This window comes from Oreochromis niloticus, linkage group LG5 (genome assembly GCF_001858045.2).
Source record: "Oreochromis niloticus isolate F11D_XX linkage group LG5, O_niloticus_UMD_NMBU, whole genome shotgun sequence".
In the NCBI taxonomy this organism is placed as follows: domain Eukaryota; kingdom Metazoa; phylum Chordata; class Actinopteri; order Cichliformes; family Cichlidae; genus Oreochromis; species Oreochromis niloticus.
Genome location: NC_031970.2, coordinates 32455962 through 32464686, shown reverse-complemented (window position 1 = coordinate 32464686; position 8725 = coordinate 32455962).

Sequence of the window (8725 nt, the reverse complement as noted above, 5' to 3'; positions counted from 1 at the left end):
AAACCATGCACTCTCATTCACACACCTCTCCCGAGCCTGGGGGTAATATCAGGACACACTGCATACTCTGCTGTGAATCTTATCAGAAGACAACAGGACCTCCCTCAAGAGCCCACAAATATGAGATAATATGTCACTTCCCCAAGTGGAACTAACGACAAATGCTGATTATTTAGAGCAAACCGCTGCTCGCTCTCATCCATGCAAATGTGTAGTGCGGCAGGGCGACCTTTTCTGCTATTGAGCAGAAGTAAAGGCACCGTGCGCTGCCAACTCCATGGCAGTAAAAACCAGCAAAATCACCACAACATAATGACTTATGCAAATGAAGTCATTAAGCTGATGAATGACCTACTGATGAGCAAATATTACCTTGTCAACATACTTATCCTCATTTAATGGGTGGCACTTGAGGAATGGTTTGACACACGCTTGTTTTTATTGCTTGTTCAGGACGGCTGGAACAGCTAACCTGGCTTGCCTTTCTCCAAAGGTGTTTTCTCAGAGGAAGATACCCTTTAAGTGTTACTAAAACTGAAATTTCTCCCCTCCACACCATTTTGGATGTTAAGACCTGTGTGACATTCCTCTCTGTATGTGTGGGGGAGTTCGATAAGTGCTCAGCGTTGAACTCAACCAGAAGCATTCCTCCACTCTGAAGGGTCAAGAGGCTGCGGTGAATAAACACGGGAGTGGATGATTCTCAGTATTTATCTGAGGGAAGGAAGGAGAAAGGTGGAGAAGAACATATAGTGGGGAATCTACTGCTAGTACGATCGTTCTTGGAAACGTACATCTTGGCAAATTTATCCAGTATGCTGGAGGTTTCAGGAATGTGACAGAAGGCATCGTGACAGCCTCTAACTGGGAACAGGCCTTGATTTTGGACACCAGTTTTGAGTGGAAAAAGAAAAAACATCTTTTCGTCATTCAAACTGTGAGATTTCTATTTAGAGGCTGTTGGAGAAAGTGCGCTGTACTCGTGTCAGCTTGTTAGTGTTTGTTCGGCACGATTATTATCAGAATGCAGGTAGGCTGCTTGGCTTGTGGGCACTTCTTTATAAGCATATCGTGTAGCCACTGTGTTGGAGGTTCATTTCTCCTGACAGCATCACTTAGCAACAATATCAAGAAAAGCTGTTTTCCTTTATGACTTGGCCATTTTAAAATTATGACTCAACCGTGTCAGCAGCGTGCAGTAAAACATAACACTCTCGGAAGCCGTCTGCAGACTTTGAACGGATGGTTTCTTCACCCATCCATCACTTTGATTTTATGTTTAGATGAAGTTGTTTAGCTGAAACTTGGTACATGATTAAAGGCTTTCAGGGCACCAACAGGGGCTTGTCATTGGCAACCAAGTAGAGCAAAGGACATGTTTAAACAAGCCAATAGCCCTCTAGAGCGGTTTGTAGGCACTGCGATACACTGAGCATGCCACAGTGTCACAGCGGTGTGTTCACCACCTGTTTATTTGCTAACTTGCACTAAACACAATGCGAAGCTGATCTTACATGTGGTGAACCATCAACCAGAACAACACAGTCTCACTTATCTGTGAGAATGCTTCATAACACCCTTTTTTCATGTTTTATTACACTTATTTCTTTCAGGTTAGTAAACCTTCAGCATCACTTTTTGAAGATGTCAAATACCAACAGACAGAGATGTCAGTGCAGATAGAACAACAACATGAACTCCCGCTGTTATTTTTACACGTCCGTTCTACTTCTTTTTACTTTTGACTTGTCTGTTACTGTTTAGGCATCGGAAGCACATGGTTAGGCTTAAAAAGTACTTGTTTTAGGCTCGGGTAAAAAAAAAAAGAGCACTACCTCACACCTTTAACCACGTGTTATAAGTTGAACATCTCTCATCTGCGATAAGCGTCTTTGCCATTTCCTTGATTGTCAAAATTCTGTGACAGTGACAACACCAGCAGTGCACTTTAGCTTACATTGTTAACATTGTATTATTGTATTACATTGTGAATCCTAACCAGGCATCAGTGTGTGACAAGTTTGTAGTAAGAACAGGCTGACTGTAGCTGAGGTGTGCTGGAGATAAAGTACTTAGGACTTTGTCTGGTATGTATGCACTCAATCTATAGCTTAAGTGAAAGCTTTGACCCATTTGTAGCACTGGAGTAAAAGTCAAAGGATCAACATGTACATTTTATTTCATCCTCTGGACAGGAAGGATGTCAGAAGCACAGAATCTAAAACCTCATCCCAGTTGCATCATTCAGTTTTAGAAAGTGGGAACATACTGTCTGTACCTGTCTTTCTGTGCTGTAACACATGCAGCTCTCCTATTTGACAGAACTTACAATGGATTTGTTTATAAGAAAGTCATCCTGCCCTATAAGACAGATCGTAATCTTCACCCTAATGAACTCTAACCTGACATAAAGCCCTACTCGTGGATGCCTTCAGAGTAGTTGCTAGGAGATGTCTGATTTAACTTACATCAGTAAGGCAGTATATATCTGTGCTTTCAAATGATCAAATGATTTTTTCCTCATGTCATTGCACACTTTGATGACGATTGTGTCGTCTGCAGGACGAGCCACGCTTCATGTGCTCGGCACAAGCTTCGCGGCGATAACGCAGAGATCTCGTTCCACCGCGATTACATCTCAGCCACATGAGCCTCCACGCTTTACACTTACTCACAGGGCAGAAAAGTAGAAGCACCGTGAAGGATTTTATGTGTTACAGTCACATGGATGAGTGCAGCACACGCAGCATGCCCTGGGCCTGTTCCCACTGTGCTAACACTCGCTTCAGTGGACAAGGACAAGCTGCAACCTTCTCGTACACGAAAGCAGCGGGCAGCATAAAAGTCTGATCTGACACAGCTGCTTGACTCTTAATGGTGCATTTCACATCGGGACAGCCCTTCACACAATGTTATGACCACAAATTGTTCGTGCTACGTGAGACCATTAGAGGGATGCACACATATGTGGAATTACCACAGTGACCTCTCTGGTGATAAGCTATATGTTTCTGTGCTATGTACAGAAATGTGCAAAAAGCTTATGGATGTCTTTCCCCCTGAAACAAAACTCAATAAGCTATTCTGTGTGGCAATCCTTGTACTCCAGTCTTTGATGTCGATGATGGAGGTTTTCTAAAATGTGAATGTCCCCATAAGATAGATTCTATCACTTTACCTCTACCATCCATATGAGGCTGGCATTGGTTGTGTTTGATCATCAGTGGCTTTTTGTCTGTAGCCAAATGTTAAATTACAATTAAGACACAGAAGGTTTAAAAGAAGGTATAAAAAGGGAAAAGTGGGAACTACTTTGAAACAGAGGACTTGTGGCTGATGCTAGTCGTCAGCAATAAGCATACTCTGAATAATCCTCCTCTCTGACTCTACCAAGGACCATAATTTACAAAATGTGTGTCATGTTTTCTTCAGTATGACCTGGAGCAAGCGGTTGAAGCCATAAACTTATTAGGAAAATGTCTACAGAGGTCACAGTACAAGGGCGCCAAGGGCTGTTTTCCCAAAGGCTTCCATATAACCAGAAGTCTTATTGCGCTGTGGTGGTACTGGTTAGCTAGCTTGCTACTCTGAGCCTATAAATTTAACATTTCTCTTTGAGTTTGAATATTTTTCTCCCCCCCCCAAAATGAACTTCTCTAATAAAAACAAAACAAACAGAAGAAGAACAGAAGGTGTTTCATCTTTTACTTTATTAGGCCAAACCTTAGCTCTTTAAAGTTATTTAAGTTTGATGTAACTCTGTGACAAAGCCAATAACGCAAAGCTTCCTCTCACCGAGTCATTTCTTGTGTGATTTCAGTAGTCAAAATGTCAAGAAGCTGCCTCAGAAACTGAGTTACCAGTTTTGGTTTTTGGCCTTACAGTTTAGCTTTCTTAAAGGGTCTTCAGACTGCTCAAGTCTACTGCAAGTTGTCAACACTGGAAGTTGACAACATGAAGCAATAACTTGAGAAAGAACAGCAAATCGAAGCTGAGCTGCCCAGTGCTTTGGTGAGGCTTCATCCAGTCATAACTTCCTTGGTCACAGGAGGTTTATGCCAACAGGAGACGTATAGCCATGTGGATCCCACAGAGCAACCGAACAATGAGAACTCAGCTACAGTGCAGCCGGCCTTACTTGTTTAGAACGTAGTGAACACACGCTACATGGACAAATATATTGGTCAACGCCACACCTCCCTATCTTTTAATTCAGTTTCTCTCAGTCCCATAGCCACAAGTGTAGAAAATCAAGCACCTAGCCATGAAATGTGACTTTATAAACAGTTGTGAAAGATTAGATCGCTCTTTAGAGCTCAGTGAATTCGAGCGTGGAAGTGTAATAGGATGCCATTCTTGTAAAAAGTCAGTTTGTAAAAATTCTTCCTCTTAGATATTCGACGATCCACCTGAAATGTTATTATTACAAAGTAGAAACATTTAGGAACTCGGATAAAAAGGCAGACCACGTAAAGTTACAGACTGTAAAAGAAGCCAACGCTCTGCTGACTCAAGAACTGCAGAGTTCCAAACTGCTTCATTAAAATCAGCACATAAAACTGTGGACCACAGACTTCACAGCGCGGGTATCCACGGCTGAGAAGATCTTGTAGATGTCAAGTGTAGGTGGCCCAGTATTTTTGTCTAGATCAGTTCTCTGAAACTGATTTAAAGTGCTTCTAGTGTTGTTGTCAAAGAGATTGTTGAGCTAAAACTGCTAAAATGTGTATTTTCTTGTATTTTCTATTATTATTATCAGTCAATACACTGGCAAGCTATTCAGGATAGCTTGTAGTAGGCAAACAATCAAGTTGTTGAAGTAGTTGAAAAAGTCAGCTGCACGGCAGCGAACAGGTTTGTTGTAGCCTGGATTTGGTAAAATCTTATCATTTATTTAATGAGTCCGCACACATAAAGAAACTTTTGTATCAGTTCACATCAAACATTACTGTAAGATAGTTATTAGTTATTTTAATCTACAGCTAATATTAGTCTGGCAAAGCAGAGCCAATTTCTAAAGGGCGGATAAGAACACGCAACCTCCGATGGGGATTGAAGCACTACAATCTTCTCTATATTGATTTGTTTTTACCACTTGGCTCGTTAATGACGTTAGTTTTATTTACATGCGCGATTAACTCAAGCGTAGCGTGTTATCAGCAGCCTTTTAATTAAATCAAATCCACAGTAGGCACGTGGTGCACTCTTGACTACCTCTCCCCCCTGGCAGACAGCAAAGGGCAAACTGTCACCCTGGGCAAGGAAATCAGGTGTATTAACAAGTCAATGAGAAATTCATGTGTGTATAATTTCACAGTGAGCACATCTGACCTTTGTTAATGATGCCACTCAAAGCTGCAGGTGGTGTTTTTCAAATGAAATCTCAGGGGAGCGGCGTGCACGGCTGCCGCACTAAAGCGCCTCATTGCTCCTGACTGGTGGGAAGGGATGGAGGAACACGCACTCAATCAAAGGACAAAAAGTGAAACTATAGGGAAAGCACGGTCCAAATCATTTTACATCAAAACTCAGCGGGTGTTCCCTATTGATTTTTTTACCTCCCCTTTTTTTTGGTTTTGTTTGCGCCATCAAAATGGAGACCATGTCACCGAATTCCTGCGTGGCATGATAACATGTTTTCATTGGAGAGCGCTCATCTGTGCATATACCCCCACCAGCAGCACCACCTCCCACCAGCAGTAAAGACAGCTGAGAGGGGGAGGGGTGCGACTATACTTACCCTTTCATAGGCTGGCTTTCTTCTCCACCAGCTAGTGCGGAAACAGAGAAAGAGAGTGCCGGGCTTTTACACTCACAGTTAAAATCACTCATGTGGTTCCACTGTTATGTATCACTCTTGAGATCCCCCCCCTCTCCGAAAATTACCCTTATATTGTGTCTACTCCACGTGGAGTACTGTTGGTTTTTGAGGTAGAGCTCTCATTCAGGGGGGTTAGAAAGTCCTTGAAAAGCAATTTATCCTCTTCCGTTCACAGCCACCTTCCTACCTGCTCGCTCTCGCAGCTATTTTCAACCATCTCCTCCTCTCATCTCCTGGAGTCCTGTTACTCCATCTTAATTTTCTGCTTCTTTCATCACCTGCTGACTCACCCTCTCCACCTTACAATCCTTACCCTCCCCACCTTCTGTACCTCCTATATTACTCTTTCTCTCTTTCGCTGCATCGCACACTTATCACATCCAGTATCATAAGAATCAAATGTGAAGGCCGGCCACGCTTTTCCTGCTTAAATCTCCCCATAATGGAGCCCAGGGGTATCTGAAATTGAGTGTGAAGACTGCATCAAGGTCATTTACTCCACCCTATAACATAGTGATGGATGTCTTGTCTCATTGCTCGATCTGGCTGCCCTACTTGACGAAGGGGGAGCGTATCCCATTGCACTCTGGAGAGAGTGTTGCTTTTGCGTGGAAAAGTGGCTGAAAAGTCGTTCCAAAGAGGTGAGGAAAGAAAATAAAAGATGAAAGAAGGCGAGAGAGATGGAAGAGGTGTAACAGGAGGATGCAGGTACTGTAAACATCCAATAGGAGGCTGATGAGACAGACGTTCAGTGTCCAGATTCTTGAGAAAACAACTGAAGGGATTAAAATAAAACATATTGATTGCTGGATGGATGGCTCACCATCTGTCAATACGCTAATCTGCCAAATTGACTTCACCTCCCAGAGCACTGTGCACTTCCAAACAGCTGGATTCAGTCATAGAAAACCATAAACACCAGCCATAGTCAGCTGAAACCTTTCCCAAGCGCCTGTGATTTATAATCCCTTGGATCATGTGTATGTGCACACTTGTGGGAATTACCATAGCCCGTGGTTGGACATGTAGGGCTCAACCCATGCGCTAGTATTGTAGGGGTAAAAAGGGTCGTACACTCTGATAAGCTTGGTCAGAGAGTGGACTAAGTCATGTCTCTGCAATTTTTCTTGCTCCATCTACTTTCTCAAAAGCTGCGCAGCAAAGCTGGAAGAAATGACCCATGAAGACCTTTTTATCCAATCAGTCATTTGTTAATTGTCACCATCTTTTTGCATGACAATTATGAAGTCTTTTTCATTTGATTTACTTTTAATAGACTGCTGAATGGCATTTGGCTCTTAATCCTGAGTGTGTGGTGGCACATTTCAGGTTCAAAGTCTGTATTTTTTTTTTACGGGCATATAAACAGTTTGTGAGGCAGTGCGGTGGAGCAGTGATTGGCGCCGTCGCCTCACAGCAGGAAACTTCCTGGTTCAAATCTGCTGGCCAGCTTGGTTGTTTCTGTGTGGAGTTTGCATGGTCTCCCAAAGACTTGCATGTGAGGTTAACTGGTAATTCTAAATTGGCCACAGTGAGCTTGCTGTGCTGCAGGCATCAGTGATTGTCTGAATCTCTGTGTAATAAACTGGTGACCTGCCCAGGGAGTTCCTAGCCTCTTGCCCAAAGCTCAAAAACTTCCTTGACTCTGAATTTGATTGGAATTTGGATGGATGGCTGGATGAATGGATGGATGGATGGACATATGGATGTCTGGCTGGATGAATGGATGGATAGATGGACATATGGATGGATGGATGGGACATATGGATGGATGAATGGATGGATGGATGAATGGATGGATGGATGGACAAATGGATGGATGGATGATAGAAGGATGGATGGACAAATGGATGGACATGTGGATGGACATATGGGACATATGGATAGACAGACATATGGATGGATGGATGGATAGACAGATGTGTGATGGATGGGACATATGGATGGATGAATGGATGGTTGGATGAATGGATGGATGGATGGATAGATAGATGGACATATAGATGGATGGATGGATGGATGGATAGACAGATGTGTGATGGATGGATGGATAGATGGATGAAAATCTTAGTGAAATGAAAACATGTTTTCATTTCACTAAAATTCCTCAGATATCTAGCTCCAGCTTCTAGGTACTTCACCAGCTCCTGTGCTGATTCAGGTTTATATACAAAATACAATCAATCAATAAAGCAAGATGTATTATTATTGGTTAAGACTGGATTCAGCAGGGGAAAATTACATAAAGTAATTAAAATTGTCCCCAAAGGCAGCTGCAGCATTAACGCTCATCCTTCCAACATATTTAACATGCAAGGACTGCAGTCCCCGGGGACACTAAGAATAAGCTACTGAAAAAACACACAGCAAATAAAACTATATGCACACAGTAATAATCTGTTATTCTAAATACTTAGAATATCTTTAAAATGACAAAACACAGACTGCGAATTAACATGTCACCTGTAAAATAAATACATTAGTAAAACAGAATAATAATATTTAATATATACTTTTATTTTCCTGTAGGAGCCCAATACATTACTAATTTTTAAGTTTATATCCAGTATTTTTTCTTTCAATCTAATTTGAAAAACAAATGTGAGGAGAAGGTTAAAATAGTGTAATAACTTAGAAGCTTTATCCTAAATGATATTTTCCATGTTGCTTTTACACATTTAAAAAAGCCTTTCTTTAACCAAAAACTAGCACACAGGTGAAATTTCCCCGGTGAGAACAGCATTTCAAACTGCTGGAACAAAACAGCCAATCAGAATGTACCCACTGCAGCTCCGATTGGCACATTCTGAGGCAAGCAAGATGAAGTTAGAGCAGACATGTCAAGGCAAATGGGGGGGGGAAGCGAGCGTAATTATTCTTTAATAGATACTTCTTTATCAAAGA